Here is a 22,708-nt window from a genome sequence, read left to right on the forward strand (position 1 = left end):
ATAGCCACATATTGTAACCATGAACCAAGCGAGACTAGCTCAGTTACAAACTTGCAATGGAATGTTGCACAAACCAATCAATATACGCTCATTGCGATTTTTTTTTTACCAACAATATGTAGAAGAATACATATCGGCCTAAACTGATGAAGAAATTCGGGATATTTATTACAACAAAAAGTAAAAAATTGTTGGCTAGATTCAGTAAGAAGTTACGTTGGCGTATCTGTTGATACGGCACGTAACTTCTAGGATGCGGCAGCGTATAATTTTTCTGTATTCAGAAAGCAAGATACGCCGGAATTTTGCTAAGATACGACCGACGTAAGTCTCTTACGCCGTCGTATCTTAGGATGCATATTTACGCTGGCCGCTAGGTGGCGCTTCCGTTGATTTCAGCGTAGAATATGCAAATGAGCTAGATACGCCGATTCAGAAATGTACGTGCGCCCGGCGGATTTTTTTACGTCGTTTACGTAAGGCTTTTTCCGGCATAAGGTTACTCCTGCTATATGAGGAGTATCCAATGTTAAGTATGGACGTCGGGACAGCGTAGAATTTTGCGTCGTTTGCGTAAGTCGTTCGCGAATAGGGCTTTGCGTAAATTACGTTCACGTCGAAAGCATTGACTATTTGCGACGTGATTAGGAGCATGCGCACTGGAATACGTTCACGGACGGCGAATGCGCCGTTCGTTAGAGACGTCATTTATGTGGGGTCATGTTTTATTTACATAAAACACGCCCACCTCTTCACAATTTGAATTCGGCGCGCTTACGCCGGCAGATTTACACTACGCCGCTGTAACTTAGGGCGCAGGTTCTTTGTGAATCCAGCCCCGGCCTCACTAAGTTACGGCGGCGTAGCGTATCTGAGATCCTGATCTATATAACCCCCTCCGCCTCATCGCTGCCCGCAAACTAGGGCTTATTTACCACCGCTATGATGTGTTGGCTGGTCGTATAATACATCTGTTTTACACTACTATTGTTGTAATTTTTAAAATACTGTGTATTTCTCAATTCCCTTATGCTATGTTTATTTTTTAATAAATTGAATTGTTTTACCTTTACCATACTCTTTTGATAACTGACTTACCTAGTACCGATATAGTCCACTAGCCCCCACCCATCCCCTTGGTCTTTTTGGGTCTCTGGGGTCCCAAATGAACCTTACCTTATCTTTTTTCTTTACTGAGAGGTCTCCATATAAATCGTATCTGAGATACGGTACGCCCGCACAAACTTACGGCGGGCTTTCTGAATCTAGCTCTGTGTTATTTTTTAAAATTGTCACTCTTTTTGTTGTTTATAGCGCAAAAAATAAAAACTGTAGAGGTGATCAAATACCACCAAAAGAAAGCTTTATTTGTGGGGAAAAAAATACATAAAATTATTTGTTTGGGTACAACGTAACATGACCGTGCAATTGTCAGTTAAAGCGACACAGTGCCTAATCGCAGAAAATGGCCTGGTCATTAATCGCAGAAAATGGCCTGGTCATTAAGGGGGACAATCCTTCCGGTCCTTAAGTGGTTAAAGGGGTTGTAAAGACAAAAATATTTTCCTCTTAAATTAAAGTCTGACAGTAGCCGATAAAGTAAAAGGTAATGTTTTGCATTATAACTAGTTTGATACCTGTTGAAATCGAGCTGTTTTATTCACCTCCGTCACTCCTGAATCATTATTCTCACTGACTTCCTGGTTTGCGGTGCGCATTCATTCTTACTACATCACGGCCTAATGGGAACTACAGTTCCCATTAGGCTTAGCCTCCATGCCTGTGAGGGATAAGAGAGCATCTTCACGCAGGGCTGTAGTCATAGGGAGGGGGTGAGCACATTCTGCTTTCCACCATGCAAAACGGCTCAGATGCTGGTGGAAAGCAAGAAGAGGAGAGACAGGAAATGGCATTTTCAAACCTGGATTACTGTATTTTGGAGGTCAAAAAACGAGTGATATTTAAAGTGATATTTAAATGCTCTAGCTTACAGCAATCAATTGATCTTATAAAATACGAACCTTTAGTGTTCCTTTAAGGTAAAAAAAAAAATGACCTTTAGAACCACTTTAATATACTTATGTATCCAATAATACATCATGTAAACTGAACCCTAGGCATATTTAAAAGACACAAATTATTGCAACTCCATATTCCTTAATTCATTAATAAATATTTTCTTTTTTACATGCAAGCAGAGTAAATTTCAGAATTTTATCTGGAAAGAACATCTTGCAGTCCTTATAAAGCAGGGCTGTTGTGTGAGCGGAAGGAGCAGCACAATGAGAAAATCAGTTGCGGACCAGCAGCATGTTGATAGGAGGAGAGAGCCTAGTGACAAGAAATTAGGTCATCATTGTGCTTATTCTTTTTACTGAGCAAAATATGGTTTTGTAATTTTAACTTTTAACTGGCTATTCATTTTTATTTTGTTAATTTTTGCTTTATATTTATTTTTTAAAAGCAGAACTCCAGAGAAAGTGCTTCTGTCAAGTTGTTATTGCATCCAAGACCCCATCGAATGAGATTATGAAATCTATATCTGTCCTGTCTCTGTGGCAGCCGGCAACAAGACAAGAAATGAGGGGAACAGTTATCACAGGAAGACTCAAGCAAATAGGCAATCATTTATTTTATCATTATACATTTATATAGTGACAACAGTTTGCTCAGTGCGTCTTTGATCGCCCCTGATGTTAACCCCTTCTCAGCCAGTATCATTAGTACAGCGACAGTGCATATTTTTTAGCTCTGATCACCGTATTAGTGTCACCAGTTCTCAAAAAGTGTCCAAATTGTCCGCCGCAATACCGCAGTCCTGCTATAAGTCGCTGATCGCTGCCATTACTAGTAAAAAAAAATATATAAATAAATAAAAATATCCCATAGTTTGTAGATGTTATAACTTATGCGCAAACCAATCAATATATACATATTGGGATTTATTTTTCTTACCAAAAACATGTAGCAGAATACATATTAGCCTAAATTTTTGAAGAAATTTAATTTTTTTTTTTTATTGGATAAGTTTTATAGCAGAAGTAAAAAAAAAATATATATTTTTTTTACAATTGTTTTTCTTTTTTTGTTTAGAGCGCAAAAAATAAAAAAGTCAGAGGTGATCAATTACCACCAAAGAAAACTCTATTTGTTGGAAAAAAAAAGGACATACGTTTTATTTAGGTACATCGTCGTACGACCGCACAATTGTCAGTTAAATAATGAAGTGTCATATCCAAAAAAAATGCCTAGTCATGAAGGAGGGTAAATCTTCTAGAGGGCAAGTGGTTAAAAAAACTTTTTTATTTACTGTTCCCTATGACAAGCCAAAGAACCCCCCAAAAAGGTTCAATCCTTGACTCAGTCTGTCCAAAACTTAAAGGCCCAGATCCACGAAGAAGTTACGTCGGCGTATTTATTGATACGCCGCGTAACTTCTAGGATGCTCCGGCGTATCTTTGTTTTGTATCCACAAAACAAGATACGCCAGAATGGGGGCTAGATCCAACTGACGTACATCTTAGTACGCCGTCGGATCTTAGGTGCATATTTACGCTGGCCGCTAGGTGGCGCTTCCGGTGATTTCCGCGTAGAGTATGCAAATTAGCTAGATACGTCGATCCACAAACGTACGTCCGCCTGGCGCATTTTTTTACGTCGTTTACGTAAGGCTTTTTTCGGCGTAACGTTACCCCTGCTCTATGAGGCGTACGCAATGTTAAGTATGGACGTCGGGCCAGCGTTGAATTTTTCGTTGTTTACGTCGTTTGCGTAAAACGTTCGCGAATAGGGCTTTGCGTAAATTACATTCACGTCGAAAGCATTGACTATTTGCGACGTGATTTTGTTAAAAAAAAAAACTAATTTACGTGGGGTCAAGTTGTATTATCATAAAACACGCCCACATCTTATCAATTTGAATTGCGCGCCCTTACGCCGACACAGTTACACTACGCTGCCGTAACTTACGGCGCAAATTCTTTGTGGATATGGAAAATACGCTGTAAGTTACGGCGGCGTAGTGTATCTGAGATACGCTACGCCGGACTTAGAGATGTGCCGAGGTACGTGGATCTGGCCCAAAATGTATTGGGTAGTGTTGTGTACAACTAAATTCGTATATAGCGGTGTCATCCACCCCCAATAATCATAGCGGTCAAGTCTCTTATTAAAGTGACGCATGTATGCCAACAATCACAGGACTGTCATCCAAACAGTTAGTGACCCTTTTATTTGCTGGATAGGTGTACCCCCCACACACTCGCATGTAGTAGAGCATTGTGCTCTGCCATCCTTTTAGAGAGTTTGCATTGCAGAACATAAGGTAACCCACTGGTCAAGCACAAAGTCAAGTCTGTGTTTTTTCAGCAGAGCTCTATCCTGCCAAGCCTGGTGCTTGTAAGTTATTCCTGTAGGGGTACCAATTTCAGTAGCTAAAGCTGGCATCTGCCTAGGAACCTGACCAGTACACTGACATGCTGTAATTATAAAAAGTTTATTACTCAGTTAAAACATACTTGTTGCTGCTTCGGTTTAAAGGACATATCTCTCAACGACTAACTGGCCGTATAAACATCAGTGGCGTCTCCAGCTTTCATTTTTAGGGGGGGCACATGGGGGGACAGGGACAAAAGTAGGGGGGCCAACTATAAAATGCAATTTTATATATATATATATATATATATATATATATATATATATATATATATATATATATATCCTGGGGCCCTTTACTACAATCCCACTATGGGCCCTTTCACATGTTCTGCAGTGAGCTCCCTTCCTACTATACTGGGGGCCCAAGAGATATATGTCACCAGCACACCAAGAAAATATAAGGGTCCAAAGCAGTGGGAGAACTATCAGGGTTGCAAAGGATGTCTTGCCACCGGGCCCTGGTGTTCTGCCACAGTGGGGATCCGACACTGTCCTGTCCCTGCTATTTACAGCGCTGGTCTGGCGTCTGTCTCCTTGGCAGTGGTTGTAGTCTATTAGGACCTAGTGCTGGTGACATTATGGGTGCATGCAGGGGGAGGCTGGCACTATTGGTTATAGAGAGCCGAGCCCCCAGCTGGTCACCTAGCAGCAGTAATGCTGTATAACCTTCTCTGTTGACATGCTGATCGGCATGTGATCCAGGTGATGCTCCCAGTCAGATCTAATAAACACAGTAATTATTAGCATCAAGAGTACAACCACATAAATATAATCAACCGTATGATCAGCAGCCATGTGGGCTCTATGCCTGTAAAGTGTGGGCTCTATGCCTGTAAAGTGTGGGCTTTGATCAATAAAATCACTAGGGCTGTGCAAAATAACTTTTAATTAATCGATTAATCTTGAATTTTTTTGATTGATCAAAATCTTTTTGATCGATTAAAATTATTTTGATTGGTACTCACCTCTCCGCCGGCTTCTGGGCCTTCAGGGAGTTCCGTTGGAGATCCAGTAACGTCACGGACACCGGCGGGGCTTGCCGTGTCCATCTGAAGGGCTCCTTTGCTGTGCCTTCATATCTGCATGCCAGCGGGACCTTACTATCTGCCACACCCAAGGGCTGTTACACTTCCCTCTATCACTTCCCTTTATCAACCTGGGATTCTACAACCCTCCACTGGGAGTTGTGATAGTTCCCTTCATTGGACATCTACATGCCGACGGACTGATGTTAACCTTTCCTCATCTGGATTCAGCAGTGGTATCGTTGTACACAGCTACATGTTTTTATGACTGCTTTTGGTACCGTTTGGTATTACTCGCACCATTTTTACAGTTTATGTAGCTACATCGATTTTATCTCCAGTGCAATATTTATTTGGTTACCTACTTGATGACTATAAAAGTTTCAATGCTATTCCCATCGAGCGCTGACTTTGTGTGTTTTTTGTATCCTGCTCTCCATTTTTCTAGTGGTTGGTGGCTGCACTGGGTATCAGCCTGCAAGGAGATCAGCTAAAAGTAGTTGGATCTGTATGTGCGTTATTAATCGAAATTAGTCGATTAATCGATTAAAAAAAAAAACGATTAATCGAACAGAAACATTTTGATCAGTAACAGCCCTAAAAATCACTGCTATTTATGTCTAGGATTTGACTGGGAGCATCACCTGGATTGCATCCCGATCAGCATGTCAGAGAAGGGTCCACTGCTGCTAAGCAACCTGCAGGGAGCTCAACTGTCTACAACCAATAGAGATGGGCTCGGGTGTGTTTGAAATCCCACATGCCCGATCACGCCAGGAAGCCGACACTCCACAGTGCTAATCAATGTATGGGCTGCCTAAGAGCTAAGACCAGCCATAGACAGTTTAAATCTCAGCTGGTTCAGCAGAAACTGGCTGAGATTTGAACCATTAATGAGCAGATTCTCTTATAATTATCACTAGTGGTTGCTGTATAGCCACTGGTGATAATCACTGTTTGTCGGGAGAATATAATTGCTGGGCAGGAGGGATATTCCCCTGTCACCACTGTCTGTTGATGGCAGAATCATGCAAGTTTCTGTGGATGCAGGAAAGAAATTTGCACCGTATATTATCTGCCTGACTGAAAGTGAAAGTAAATTGTGAATGTTTTGAAAGAACAGGAACAGGAGAGGGGGAGGGAGACAGATGGGGGGGGAGAAGGGATGGAGATAATGTAGTTCAGTGATTACAGTGTACTGCAGTCTGCAGTGCACACACTTAAACACGGCCCAGGCTAGAATATCTGGTTGTGTGAGCGCTCGCATTATGCAGTGTCGACAAGCACAGGGAGGGGGAGGAATCCCCCGCAGAGCTGACTGGGGACGCTCTCCCTCTCGGGGAGCAAAATACAAAAATTGCAAAAATGTGCCCCCCACCATGGGGGGGCACATGGTGGGGCACAGCATGATGTTGGGGGGGTCAGGGCCCCCTCTGGCCCCCCCCCTAGGGACGCCTCTGATAAACATAGGTGGCATTGTAGGGCACTGCGCCGTGTACTTTTAAGGCCTGCATTTTTTAGGTAAGACAGCTGCCAAAATCTGGTCACATCTCTCATCATTTTGGACAGAAAAATGCAGACCATTGATCCAACATCGATGGTCAAGATGTATTCAAATAAAAAATGGCACTTGTGAAAAGTTGTTCTGCTGCTGAAAGCAACCAAATCGCGGTTTATTTCTGGACTAAGAAAATGGAAATATTATTGTAGCGCTACCCCTGTAGGAGCTGCTGTTTTAGATTTGGGCCTGCTGTTACCTTACTGTTCACCATGCTTGTCCTAGGGGTCCTTCTTGAAGAGTTACAAATGTCCACACCAACACTTTGTTTCTTTTTCTTCAAGGGTTTTATTAACCACTTCAATACCGCACACCATCATATGACGTCCACAAAGGGGATCTCCTATCCTGGGTGGACGTCATATGACGTCCTGGACTTTTTGCGGTGATATCTGAATGATGCCTGCAGCTAGAGGCATCATTCAGATATCATAGGGCCGGATTCAGATACCTGAGCGTATCTGTCCGGCCCGTGTAACGTATCTCCGATACGTTACGCCGATCTAACTTTGGGCGTGAGTTCTTTATTCAGAAAGAACTTGCGCCCTTAGTTACGGCGGCGCAACCTATGTGTTGCGGCGTAAGGCCGCGTTATTCAAATGGGGATGTAGGCCGCGTGTTTTATTTAAATTTGTGTTGACCCCGTGTTTTTTACGTTTTGTTTGAACGGCGCATGCACCGTCTGTAAAATATCCCAGTGTGCTTTGCTCTAAATGACGTCACAAGGACGTCATTGGTTTCGACGTGAACGTAAATTACGTCCAGCCATATTTGCGAACGACTTACGTAAAACGACGTAAAATTTCAAAACTCGGTGCAGGAACGACAGCCATACTTAACATTAGCTACGCCTCATATAGCAGGGGTAACTATACGCCGGAAAAAGCCGAACGCAAAAGTTGTAAAAAAAAAGTGCCGGGCGGTCGTTCGTTTCTGAATCGGCGTAAATACTAATTTGCATATTCCTTGCGTAAAAATACGGAAGCGCCACCTAGCGACCAGCCTGAAATTGCAGCCTAAGATCCGACGGTGTAAGTCACTTACACCTGTCGGATCTTAGGGATATCTAGGCGTAACTGATTCTCTGAATCAGTCGCATAGATACGACCGGCCGAACTCAGAGATACGACGGCGTATCAGGAGATACGCCATCGTATCTCTTTCTGAATCCGGCCCATTGTGTTCCAACGGCGATCCTGCGCACCATAAGAACAATCATAGCGGTTCCGCCGCTTGATCGGTCTTTTAGGCGGCGGGAGGGGACATCACCCCCCTCCCGCCGCCATCCGGTGCTTCTCCGGGCTTCCCCGTGCCATCATGCGGGGATGGTGTCTGTCTCTTAAGTACCCCTCCCCAGAATGCACAGCGGTGGGGACCACGCCACTGAACTTCTTCTGGGCAAGAGGCACCTAATACACTCAGCCCATTGCATTTCCAACCTAAACTCCTGGTGACAGCGACACCCACAGTCAGGTGGAAGATGCGCAACGCAGCTGATCTGGAACAGAAACCCATAATTTGGCATAAAATTCTGAGCTAAACTACAGCTCAGATAACTAATTTACAAATAGCACCTACTCAACAGGAGCAGGGTGCTACATTATGACAAGCAAAGACCTACTAATGTAGCACTGCCCCTGTAGGGATTGCTCTGTGTAGACTTCCCTGGGCCTTCCCCTTATCTTGCAGCCAGTTACTAGAGGTTTTCACATGACCAACCGTACTCTCATCTGCTCGTTATCCAAAAATTAATCCAAGGGTTTGGTTTTATTTGTATTTATTGTTGGAACTTGGATGGGAGAAGGCAATAGTGGGATACTCCAACTGGAACTATTTACAGATGAGGACTTCTCTCACCAGGTTAAAGGGGTTGTAAAGGTTCGTGTTTTTTAACCTTAATGCATCCTATGCATTAAGGTGAAAAAACACCAGGCAATCAGCCCGTCCGTTTTACTTACCTGAGCCAGTTCACCTGCTTGGCGCGTCCCCGGTGTCCTCTTCTTCACGGAGTCCTGGCGTTGATTGGATAGATTGATAACAGCGCAGACTGTATGACTCAGGAGCAAGCCTGCAAGGTAACCCCCTCAGAAGAGCTCTTCTCCAAGGGGGTTATCCAATGTGGGGAGGAGCCGTGAGAGCCATGAGGGACCCCAGAAGAGGACGATCGGGGCCATTCTGTGAAAAACAAGCTGCACAGTGGAGGTAAGTATGACATGTTTGCTATTTAAAATAAAATAAAAAAGGAACATTTAGTATCCCTTTAACTCTGGTAGCAGATTCTTTGCTAAACCATATAACACTTGTATAGAAGACATAATCATTTGCTTGCTCTGGCAGAAGACTTGATTAAACTGTTCTATCTTCAGGACATTTACTAGCATCCCCTTTGGCTGACCCCCATCCACTGACTCTACTAGTTGAAGGGATTGTTCTTACAGGACAGGCCCCATGTATAACAATCGCTCCGCGCGCCTGTTACTTCCTGTTTGCGTTCCATCCTGGAGCGCATTACGGCGACCACGCGATGACGTCATCGCGCGGCGCCCCGTGCGTTCCACCGTGGAACGGCGCTCCTTTCAAATTCAGTGCGATATTTTATAGCATTTCCCTTAGTGGCCTAATACATCCCTATATGCTCAAAGTGATATGATGTAGAGAACCCCTAAACTCCTGTTTGTGTGGAGTGATGCCTGGGGTCCCTTACTGATAATCACGTGCATATAGACGTGTATTGGAATCTTGACCTTAAAGTATATTATATCATTTTAAACGCTAAGCTCTGGTCGCATGTTGTAATGCGTCCAACCTTAGTAGCTCAACGCCTTTCTTTATGTGACAGAGTGATGATGTAGAGATCCCCAAACTCCTGTTTGGGAGGAGTGACGCCTGGGTCCAATACTGAGTTGTCACATAAAGAAGCGCATTGAAATCCTTCCTAAACGCAGTTGTGGTTCACTCTGTTCACCAGTGCTGTTACAGAATAATAGAACCATATCATGAACCCAGCGGGAATTGCAAACCAAGTTGTCACCCTTACCCAGAGGGTAGACACTTTCGCTCATACCCTACAAAATCTACAAGCAGAAAATCAGGCCTTGCAAGATTTAGTTGCCCTTACCCCAAATTTACCTCGTCTCCCCCCTGAACCTAAGGTTAATCCACCTCCTACTTTTTTTGGTGATCAAAAGACATATAGAGAGTTCATTAATGCCTGTAAATTAATGTTTGAACTCCGTCCTCGCACTTTCCCCAATGATAGGATTAAGGTGCTCACCCTTATATCCTATTTACAGGGTGAACCCAGTGCTTAGGCAAATACCTACCTAGAAAAAGAGGATCCAATCCTAAATTCCTGTCAACAATTTCTAGCAACTATGTCTTTGCTATATGATGACTTCAATAAGCAACTCACTGCTGAAAATGCGATTAGGAACCTTAAACAAGGTAGACGACCAGTTGAGGATTTCATTGCGGAATTCCAGAGGTGGGCTATTGAAACTAAGTGGAATGATGTCACACTGCGTAACCAATTTCGCCTTGGCCTTTCCGAACCACTCAAGGATGAATTGGCTCAATCAGATCTCCCTCTTAATGACATCATACAACGTTCGATCACCATTGATCGTAGGTTAAGAGAGAGACGGGCTGAACGTCAATCAACTACAATTACATCTGCCCCTATGCCTAAAAAATTGAGTTTGATTCCCATGGACATTGTGACTACACGCGCCCCACTTACCTCATCTGAAAGACTTAGTCGCCGCTCATTGAATCTCTGCCCTTATTGTGCTTCATAGGAACATGCCATCTCTTCTTGTCCTCTTGTAAAAAAAGAAAAAGGATGAACGTAAGCCAATTCACCTTTGCAAACGGTCTCGTTCCATTTCTAAACATGCTCCTTATATCTTTTTACTTCTTATGTTACAGTGGGATCAAGTTAGAATTCCTGTCAAGGCTATGTTGGATACTGGAGCATGTGGTAACTTCATTGATTCAGCCTTTGTTTCTTTACACAACCCACGCCAGGAGGACAACGAACAACGCTGCTTCCGGTGGAAACAGCTGGGTCACTTCAAGCAGAATTGCCCCATGAACGACAACACCAGGTCAAATTGGTCTCAACCTGGGTACCGCCCACCAGCAGCAGCCCATTGTGTAGACTCGGCTTGGGATCTCCAGGAGCTGGGTCCGGAAGAACCATCGGACACCGTTTACGAAGTCCTCACGGTACAATCTGTAATTACGGACAACAGGGAACACCATTGTCAGCTGGTCATGGGCGACAGCCATGAGCCGGAGGGGCCCTGGAGGGAGCTGGGCAGAAAGAGGCACCGCCGGCTACCCCCCAAGAAGAAGAGGTCCTGGAAGCCGTATAACAAGCTGACCTGGGAGGAGAAGAAGTGACTGGAGGAGAGGGAGTCGCAGCGGGCATCCCAGATGCGGGCCGAGATGTTCACCAAGGGCCCACCGGTGGCCCCTTACACCACCACCCAGTTCCTGATGATGAAGGACCACGTGGAGAGCCTGCAGGACATGAGCAAGCAGGAGCTGATCCGTGAGTACATAGAGCTGGAGGAATGCATAAGCCGCATGGAGGAGGAGAACAACCACCTGAGGTCACAGCAGGCTGACCCCCCCAGGCTCCAGGAACTGGAGATGGAGCTGGAGAAGCTCCAAGAGGAGAACCGGCGGCTGCGGAGGGAGCAGGGGGTGGCTGATCTTATGGGGCTCTGATTCCCCTCCCCCCCCGAACTCTGAGCACCAGTGCTACAGCATTTCAACAAATATAACTTTTTCTTTTTTATGAATCTCCTGTGATTGTCACTTCAGAGCCATAACCTGCCCCCTCCCATAGCGGGACACCTAGATGGCGGCGCACAGACCCATTCGCTGTCTTCACACTGACTTCTGGTGACTTTGCAGATCGCACAAAGACTTGGGGACTGACCGGCGTGTGATCTGACGACCCGGTGACATACCTGAGTCTGAAGCAGTTGTCAAGGGAGGTCAGTCATGCCAAACGGAGTTAACCTCGGACTAAAAGCTCTGAACCCGTCAACCCTACTGGACCAGGGAAGGTCCAACCGGGTTTGCCGGAGCAGGGAGCAAAAGGGGGGCCATTGTGATACATTGGCCTATATGTCTCAGTTTACTGCTCCCTGCTAGCCATATGGGTAGAGGTAGAAAGGAATTTCATGTGTGATTCATTCCTCTGACAGGTTATTGACGTGCTAATGTCCCCTCACTATTCTAAACGTTAATTGATATATTGTGTTGTGTGAAGAAGATCTGTGTTTACCCTTAAAAGATGTGTATTGTATCATCAGGCTAAATGATTAGAGAAGTAGTATGTTAATTATTCTGATTGCTTCAGTGTATTAATTAACTCCACTGATGTCTTTATCTAAAGAAACGTGTCTGCATGGTCGGCTCCGACTTGTCTCCTATAATCTGTATGGGAAACCCCACTGTGTGAGGGGGGCGTTCCTAACAGGCTGTAACCACATATAAGCTGAGTTTTTGTGTCATTAAAGTGTCTTGTTCTAGCAGTAAGCTTGGCATGTGTGGCTTTCTGGGCGATTCCAGGGATATCCCTCCTCGTGGAATATTGGGGTGATTTTCGTTATGGGAAGAAGGGAACGTTGATGGGGATATCATACCGATACCGTCACAATTGGTTGGTAGCAGTGGGATTTTCCCTTCTATTCCCCTTCACACCCGGATTCCAAGCAGACACTGGAAGAACTACTGGAAGTTCGTGGAAGGATTGCTAGCAACAAAACCAAGCGGGTCATCATAGCAGAATCAATGGAGATAGACCAGGAGGACGGGATTGCAGCAAAGCCAGCAGTACAAGAGATGGAGACACCAGTGATTCAGGAGGAGGAATCGCCAGCCAACAAGCTAATGAGAGAGAAGCTAGCGTGGTTCGGCCCGAACCCAACGCCGGATGTGGTGCTGAAAGTGATGGACCTGTTAGTAAACGCAGAGCTACAGAAGGCTAAACAAATAAGAGACGCAGAGCTACAGAAGGCTAAACAAATAAGAGACGCAGAGCTACAGTTAAAACTGGCAGCAGTCCAACAAGCAGCCGCACATCCTCCAAACAGTGAGTACAGCACAGCAGACACAAGGAAGATCCCGTTTAGCGCTTTTAAAGCTTTTGATGAAAAGGACTGTGAGATTGATAACTACCTGGCAGACTTTGAGCGACAATGTAACCTGCACCGAATAGCTAGAGGAGAGTGGGTTGCAATATTGTCAGGCAAACTGTCAGGCAAAGCTTCTGATGCTTTCCGGACCGTGCCAGATCAGGATATCCATAGCTACGCCTGGGTTAAAGAAGCGCTCCTGGCTCGTTATGCAGTAACCCCAGAGTCCCACCGACAGAAGTTCAGGGACTCACGCAAAACCACGAAAGACTCTTACGCGGAGTGGGCATGCCAGTTGTCCCTGTCGGCCTCTAACTGGGTTAACAGCAGCCAGGCCACCACCGCAGAGGACATTTTGCAACTAATGCTCCTGGAGCAATTTTACAATCACATCCAGACGGATGTCAAAGATTGGGTGAGAGATCGCAGGCCCATGACTCTACCAGAGGCCGCGAAGTTGGCGGATGAATATGCGGATACTCGCAAGACGAACCAGGTCACACCACGGGTACAACCTCCACGACCAACGGCGCCCTCACACCCACCAGCCGCTAGATACCAACCTCCTAACAGACCGGTGACATCTAGCCCTCGCTACCCACGCCAGGAGGACAACGAACAACGCTGCTTCCGGTGCAAACAGCTGGGTCACTTCAAGCAGAATTGCCCCATGAACGACAACACCAGGTCAAATTGGTCTCAACCTGGGTACCGCCCACCAGCAGCAGCCCATTGTGTAGACTCGGCTTGGGATCTCCAGGAGCTGGGTCCGGAAGAACCATCGGACACCGTTTACAAAGTCCTCACGGTACAATCTGTAATTACGGACAACAGGGAACACCATTGTCAGCTGGTCATGGGCGACAGCCATGAGCCGGAGGGGCCCTGGAGGGAGCTGGGCAGAAAGAGGCACCGCCGGCTACCCCCCAAGAAGAAGAGGTCCTGGAAGCCGTATAACAAGCTGACCTGGGAGGAGAAGAAGCGACTGGAGGAGAGGGAGTCGCAGCGGGCATCCCAGATGCGGGCCGAGATGTTCACCAAGGGACCACCGGTGGCCCCTTACACCACCACCCAGTTCCTGATGATGAAGGACCACGTGGAGAGCCTGCAGGACATGAGCAAGCAGGAGCTGATCCGTGAGTACATAGAGCTGGAGGAATGCATAAGCCGCATGGAGGAGGAGAACAACCACCTGAGGTCACAGCAGGCTGACCCCCCCAGGCTCCAGGAACTGGAGATGGAGCTGGAGAAGCTCCAAGAGGAGAACCGGCGGCTGCGGAGGGAGCAGGGGGTGGCTGATCTTATGGGGCTCTGATTCCCCTCCCCCCCCGAACTCTGAGCACCAGTGCTACAGCATTTCAACAAATATAACTTTTTCTTTTTTATGAATCTCCTGTGATTGTCACTTCAGAGCCATAACCTGCCCCCTCCCATAGCGGGACACCTAGATGGCGGCGCACAGACCCATTCGCTGTCTTCACACTGACTTCTGGTGACTTTGCAGATCGCACAAAGACTTGGGGACTGACCGGCGTGTGATCTGACGACCCGGTGACATACCTGAGTCTGAAGCAGTTGTCAAGGGAGGTCAGTCATGCCAAACGGAGTTAACCTCGGACTAAAAGCTCTGAACCCGTCAACCCTACTGGACCAGGGAAGGTCCAACCGGGTTTGCCGGAGCAGGGAGCAAAAGGGGGGCCATTGTGATACATTGGCCTATATGTCTCAGTTTACTGCTCCCTGCTAGCCATATGGGTAGAGGTAGAAAGGAATTTCATGTGTGATTCATTCCTCTGACAGGTTATTGACGTGCTAATGTCCCCTCACTATTCTAAACGTTAATTGATCTATTGTGTTGTGTGAAGAAGATCTGTGTTTACCCTTAAAAGATGTGTATTGTATCATCAGGCTAAATGATTAGAGAAGTAGTATGTTAATTATTCTGATTGCTTCAGTGTATTAATTAACTCCACTGATGTCTTTATCTAAAGAAACGTGTCTGCATGGTCGGCTCCGACTTGTCTCCTATAATCTGTATGGGAAACCCCACTGTGTGAGGGGGGCGTTCCTAACAGGCTGTAACCACATATAAGCTGAGTTTTTGTGTCATTAAAGTGTCTTGTTCTAGCAGTAAGCTTGGCATGTGTGGCTTTCTGGGCGATTCCAGGGATATCCCTCCTCGTGGAATATTGGGGTGATTTTCGTTATGGGAAGAAGGGAACGTTGATGGGGATATCATACCGATACCGTCACAATTGGTTGGTAGCAGTGGGATTTTCCCTTCTATTCCCCTTCACACCCGGATTCCAAGCAGACACTGGAAGAACTACTGGAAGTTCGTGGAAGGATTGCTAGCAACAAAACCAAGCGGGTCATCATAGCAGAATCAATGGAGATAGACCAGGAGGACGGGATTGCAGCAACGCCAGCAGTACAAGAGATGGAGACACCAGTGATTCAGGAGGAGGAATCGCCAGCCAACAAGCTAATGAGAGAGAAGCTAGCGTGGTTCGGCCCGAACCCAACGCCGGATGTGGTGCTGAAAGTGATGGACCTGTTAGTAAACGCAGAGCTACAGAAGGCTAAACAAATAAGAGACGCAGAGCTACAGAAGGCTAAACAAATAAGAGACGCAGAGCTACAGTTAAAACTGGCAGCAGTCCAACAAGCAGCCGCACATCCTCCAAACAGTGAGTACAGCACAGCAGACACAAGGAAGATCCCGTTTAGCGCTTTTAAAGCTTTTGATGAAAAGGACTGTGAGATTGATAACTACCTGGCAGACTTTGAGCGACAATGTAACCTGCACCGAATAGCTAGAGGAGAGTGGGTTGCAATATTGTCAGGCAAACTGTCAGGCAAAGCTTCTGATGCTTTCCGGACCGTGCCAGATCAGGATATCCATAGCTACGCCTGGGTTAAAGAAGCGCTCCTGGCTCGTTATGCAGTAACCCCAGAGTCCCACCGACAGAAGTTCAGGGACTCACGCAAAACCACGAAAGACTCTTACGCGGAGTGGGCATGCCAGTTGTCCCTGTCGGCCTCTAACTGGGTTAACAGCAGCCAGGCCACCACCGCAGAGGACATTTTGCAACTAATGCTCCTGGAGCAATTTTACAATCACATCCAGACGGATGTCAAAGATTGGGTGAGAGATCGCAGGCCCATGACTCTACCAGAGGCCGCGAAGTTGGCGGATGAATATGCGGATACTCGCAAGACGAACCAGGTCACACCACGGGTACAACCTCCACGACCAACGGCGCCCTCACACCCACCAGCCGCTAGATACCAACCTCCTAACAGACCGGTGACATCTAGCCCTCGCTACCCACGCCAGGAGGACAACGAACAACGCTGCTTCCGGTGCAAACAGCTGGGTCACTTCAAGCAGAATTGCCCCATGAACGACAACACCAGGTCAAATTGGTCTCAACCTGGGTACCGCCCACCAGCAGCAGCCCATTGTGTAGACTCGGCTTGGGATCTCCAGGAGCTGGGTCCGGAAGAACCATCGGACACCGTTTACAAAGTCCTCACGGTACAATCTGTAATTACGGACAACAGGGAACACCATTGTCAGCTGGTCATGGGCGACAGCCATGAGCCGGAGGGGCCCTGGAGGGAGCTGGGCAGAAAGAGGCACCGCCGGCTACCCCCCAAGAAGAAGAGGTCCTGGAAGCCGTATAACAAGCTGACCTGGGAGGAGAAGAAGCGACTGGAGGAGAGGGAGTCGCAGCGGGCATCCCAGATGCGGGCCGAGATGTTCACCAAGGGACCACCGGTGGCCCCTTACACCACCACCCAGTTCCTGATGATGAAGGACCACGTGGAGAGCCTGCAGGACATGAGCAAGCAGGAGCTGATCCGTGAGTACATAGAGCTGGAGGAATGCATAAGCCGCATGGAGGAGGAGAACAACCACCTGAGGTCACAGCAGGCTGACCCCCCCAGGCTCCAGGAACTGGAGATGGAGCTGGAGAAGCTCCAAGAGGAGAACCGGCGGCTGCGGAGGGAGCAGGGGGTGGCTGATCTTATGGGGCTCTGATTCCCCTCCCCCCCCGAACTCTGAGCACCAGTGCTACAGCATTTCAACAAATATAACTTTTTCTTTTTTATGAATCTCCTGTGATTGTCACTTCAGAGCCATAACCTGCCCCCTCCCATAGCGGGACACCTAGATGGCGGCGCACAGACCCATTCGCTGTCTTCACACTGACTTCTGGTGACTTTGCAGATCGCACAAAGACTTGGGGACTGACCGGCGTGTGATCTGACGACCCGGTGACATACCTGAGTCTGAAGCAGTTGTCAAGGGAGGTCAGTCATGCCAAACGGAGTTAACCTCGGACTAAAAGCTCTGAACCCGTCAACCCTACTGGACCAGGGAAGGTCCAACCGGGTTTGCCGGAGCAGGGAGCAAAAGGGGGGCCATTGTGATACATTGGCCTATATGTCTCAGTTTACTGCTCCCTGCTAGCCATATGGGTAGAGGTAGAAAGGAATTTCATGTGTGATTCATTCCTCTGACAGGTTATTGACGTGCTAATGTCCCCTCACTATTCTAAACGTTAATTGATCTATTGTGTTGTGTGAAGAAGATCTGTGTTTACCCTTAAAAGATGTGTATTGTATCATCAGGCTAAATGATTAGAGAAGTAGTATGTTAATTATTCTGATTGCTTCAGTGTATTAATTAACTCCACTGATGTCTTTATCTAAAGAAACGTGTCTGCATGGTCGGCTCCGACTTGTCTCCTATAATCTGTATGGGAAACCCCACTGTGTGAGGGGGGCGTTCCTAACAGGCTGTAACCACATATAAGCTGAGTTTTTGTGTCATTAAAGTGTCTTGTTCTAGCAGTAAGCTTGGCATGTGTGGCTTTCTGGGCGATTCCAGGGATATCCCTCCTCGTGGAATATTGGGGTGATTTTCGTTATGGGAAGAAGGGAACGTTGACGGGGATATCATACCGATACCGTCACAGGGGGATACATGGCTGCATGGGGGGAGACATGGCTGCATGGGGGGAGACATGGCTGCATGGGGGGAGACATGGCTGCATGGGGGGATACATGGCTGCATGGGGGGAGACATGGCTGGATATGGGGGGGGACATGGCTGGATATGGGGGGAGACATGGCTGCATATGGGGGGACATGGCTGGATATGGGGGGACATAGCTGCATATATGGGGGGGACATGGCTGCATATGTGGGGGACATGGCTGCATATGGGGGGGACATGGCTGCATATGGGGGGGACATGGCTGCATCTGGGGGGGACATGGCTGCATCTGTGGGGGGACATGGCTGCATCTGGGGGGGACATGGCTGGATATGGGGGGGACATGGCTGCATCTGGGGGGGACATGGCTGGATATGGGGGGGGACATGGCTGCATTTGGGGACACATTTTAAAAAAGTATCGGTATTCGGTATCGGTGAGTACTTGAAAAAAAGTATCGGTACTTGTACTCAGTCCTAAAAAAGTGGTATCGGGACAACCCTACTTCTAACCATAGTGAATTTCTGACTTATGATGTTATACCATCTCCACTATTCCCTGTTGTTTTGGGGTTACCTTGGCTTAAACAGCATATGCCTACTTTTCTCTGGGATCAAGCAACTGTACTTCTGCATTCACCATATTGTAAAAAGACTTGTTATGAAGTTGCTCCACTGCTTCATCTTGCCCCTCAAGAGATACCATTCCAGTACCTTGAATTCTCCGAAGTATTCAGTGAGAAGAATGCGGAGACATTGCCTCCTCATAGGATATACAGTATGACTGTCCCATTGAATTACTGCCAGGTACCCCTATACCTACAGGTAGAATCTATTCTCTTTCTCAACCAGAACTTTAACATTTAAAGAAATATTTACAAGATAATTTAAAAAAGGGTTTCATTAAACCTTCTACTTCTCCTGCCAGTGCTGGTATGTTTTTTGTTACAAACAAAGATGGTAGCCTCAGACCTATCATAGGCTATCGAGCCTTGAACAAAGTCACAGTGAAAAATCGCTATCCTCTTCCACTTATTCCTGAATTGATCGAAAGACTACAGGCTTCTACCATATTTACTAAACTCGATCTTAGAGGAGCTTATAATTTGATTTGTATTAGATCAGGTGATGAATGGAAGACCGCTTTCCGCACACGTTATGGACTCTTCGAATACACTGTCATGACTTTTGGGTTGTGTAATGCTCCAGCAACCTTCCAAAGCTTTGTGAATGATATTTTCAGAGACCTTCTCGACATATGTGTAGTCGTATACTTGGATGACATACTCATTTACTCAGATAACTTGATGCAACATCGAAAAAATGTCAGATGGGTACTTGCAAGACTGATGCCGAGTACACACGATCGTTTTTCGGATTGTAAAAAATTACGTTTTTTTTTTATCTCATTAAAAACGATTAAAAACGTCCGTGTGTGGGCTTCAGAGCATTTTTCGGGTTTTTAAACGTTGTCGTTTTTAAGGTTGTAAAAAATGGTCGTGTGTGGGCTTTAACGACGTGAAAAACCCTGCATGCTCAGAAGCAAGTTATGAGACGGGAGCGCTCGTTCTGGTAAAACTATCGTTCGTAATGGAGATAGCACATTCGTTATGTTGTAAATTATTGCATCGTGTAATGCAGCACATTCTTTTCTTCTTTTTAATGCTGCACTAATCCAAATCTTTTGCTGTTGATACTGTCACATAGTTATGACAAGCTTGTTACTTTTATTATTTATTGTTATCTCATGAATATTATTGATTTTTTTGAAGCCAGATCTCCCTCTAAAAAGTTTTCTGCATATTTTAAATCTTTTAATTTAGCTCTTCTTTTTTGGGTATTAATTGGATAATATTTTAGACTGCTTTCCATTGTTTTTTTTTTTTTGGAGTGTGTCAAGTTACCACAACAACATTATTATTTAGTATAATTTACCCACAAGGAGGTTAGTGTCCCTTGTTAATTAGAAAATTTTATTTTTTTAAATGTCCCTGCCTACTCACTAGCAAACTCTCTGTTTTTAATAAAAAACACATGGTCAAGTTTTGTCAGAAAACAAAAAATCCATTTATTCTGGTGTAACATAAAATAAAGGCTGAAGGCAAACAAAAAACTCAGATAATAAAAACAAAGAAGCCAGGAAGGCAGCACTGGAGAGCCTGCTTGCACTTGTGCAGATGCAGATACTCACAGCAAACAACCAAGGATGTGAACAAAAAAATTGGGACCATGAGAGAATCACATATCTCCTCATTTCCCGCATTTGGTTTTAGCCTTCTCTGCAGTCTTCCCTGCAGTCTTCCTTGCAGCTCGAGTCCTTGGAGGCTGGGTTCTTGGAGTAGAGGTTGTGGCAGGAACCAGAGCAGGATCAGGAAGAGGAGCAGGATCAGGAAGAGGAGCAGGAGCAGAAGCAAGAACAGGAGGAGCGATCCGCACAATGTCGGTGTCGTCATCGAGCTTCCCCAACATGGCCATATTTACAGCCTTGAAGATCAGGGTTTCACAGCGCACACGCTGGCCCCTCTCCAGATTTTGCAGCTTGCTGGCAATTAGGGCTGCAAAACCCTCTTCTGCCGTGGGGGGCTCTCGGAGGACCGCAGTAGCTTCGCGAATAAGGGCCTGGGTCTCCTCCTCCATTTGAAGAATCCTCCTGGCCCTTTTCACGGGAATGTGGAGAGGAGGAATCTGCGACATTGTGTGCCGCCGTGCCTCCTGTCTCCCACTGGGGCCTGCCTCCTCCTTGTCTCGCAGTGGGCTCTGCCTCCTCCTGTCTCCCAGTGGGCTCTGCCTCCTCCTGGCTTTGCTCTGTCTGTGTATAAAAAAAGGTTTATTTTTTGTCTTCATATATCACACACATTTTCTACTCATGACAGATGCAAATTGAATGCTAATATATATTACAGACAATCATTCTGACCCCTGCATTTTTCATTCTTGTCCCCATCATGTTTGTCCACTACTGTCTATTGATATGTCCAACACTTTTTGTTCAATCCTTAAAATTTGAGCACTAGTAACATCAATTTGACATCATTATACTTTTATTACAAAAAATCGTTAGCAAATTACAATACCTGGCTCTATGTGTCACAATCAGGCTCCTCCAGGAACACCGGTTGTTCCTCTGAGGATGGCTGCTCTTGGCTGCAGGGAAGGCTGGAGGGTTGGCTGCAGGGAAGGCTGGAGCTACTTCTGGGGGGAAGGGTAGAAAGGGGTTCCCTCGACTCCAGATGGTCATCCAGGAAATGGAGTTGGCTGTAGTACCATAGGTTTGGCCTATATATTTGATCAGCAGATGCTCCTGACCTCATTGATTTCAGGACTAGCGCTCGTTGAGTCAGATATGTGCCCCTAATGGTCCCAGTTTTTTTTTTCACACTCTTGATTGTTGCTGTGGGGATCTTTGTCTGTACAAATACAAGCAGGCTCTCCAGTGCTAGATTCCTGGCCTCTTTGTTTTTATTGAGGTTGCTTTTTGTTTGCCATAATATTGGCAGATCCCTCCATCTCTGCACAAATTCAGTCATAAATTCATGGTTTTTGAAAGCTTCCATAATTTCTGCAAGTCAAAATCAATACAAAAAAGCTAATGTCAGTCAAGCCTCTACTACTAAACTTTCTCACCATATATAGGCCACAAACTCATCCACTGATCAATAAAGTCAAAAATCATGTTACGTACCGTCGTTGTACACGTTCGTTCCTTCCGCCTTCTTCCACACACTGAACGTCGTTTTGACCCATGCGGTATCCCTTTATACACTGCGCATGCGTGAAGCTCTGCACGTTTTCTCCGCCCCTGACGTTCGTTCTAGTACTTTCCCCCGCCCCTTCTCAGTCGTTTAGTGCAAGACAACAGGACACGCGGCAAGTGGCAACCTCAAGCGAACCCAGGCGTTACCACACACCGGATCCAGGAGATACAAGGCCACAAATATGGTGTTTGAGGAGATGGTGGAAATGGTGACAATATTGAGGAGGAAGGATTATGATGCTAAACATGGCCCATAAAAATACCCTTATAAGGTGAAGGCCCAAATAATGGACAAAGTGATCAAAACTCTGTACCACAAATTTGCACAGATCCAAGGAACAGCTCCGCAAAAGATGGTCTGACATAAAATTGAGGGAGCCGGAGCAATACCAGAAGATTAAAAGAGTCATTAGAAAAAGTAAGTCATTTTCGTGTGTACTCAGATTAGTATTAATATTATGGTGCTGCATGTGCTTTTTCTTTCATGTAGAACAGTTCAAGATGTCAAGTTTAATGTTTGTGGGCACAATAATTGGTCGTATGAATCATCGTTCATTCGCTCACTAATAATAAAATACGATCTTTTCGTCTGATACAGTGTTTTAGAAATGTCATCATGCCTATTTAGGCATGGACACATGTAGTTAACACTGTATCAGACAAAAAGATCGTATTTTATTATTAGTGAGCGAATGAACGATGATTCATACGACCAATTATTGTGCCCACAAACATTAAACGACATCTTGAACTATTTATGTGAGAAGATTTTTGT

This window comes from Rana temporaria, chromosome 2 (assembly GCF_905171775.1).
Source record: "Rana temporaria chromosome 2, aRanTem1.1, whole genome shotgun sequence".
Taxonomy (NCBI): Eukaryota; Metazoa; Chordata; class Amphibia; order Anura; family Ranidae; genus Rana; species Rana temporaria.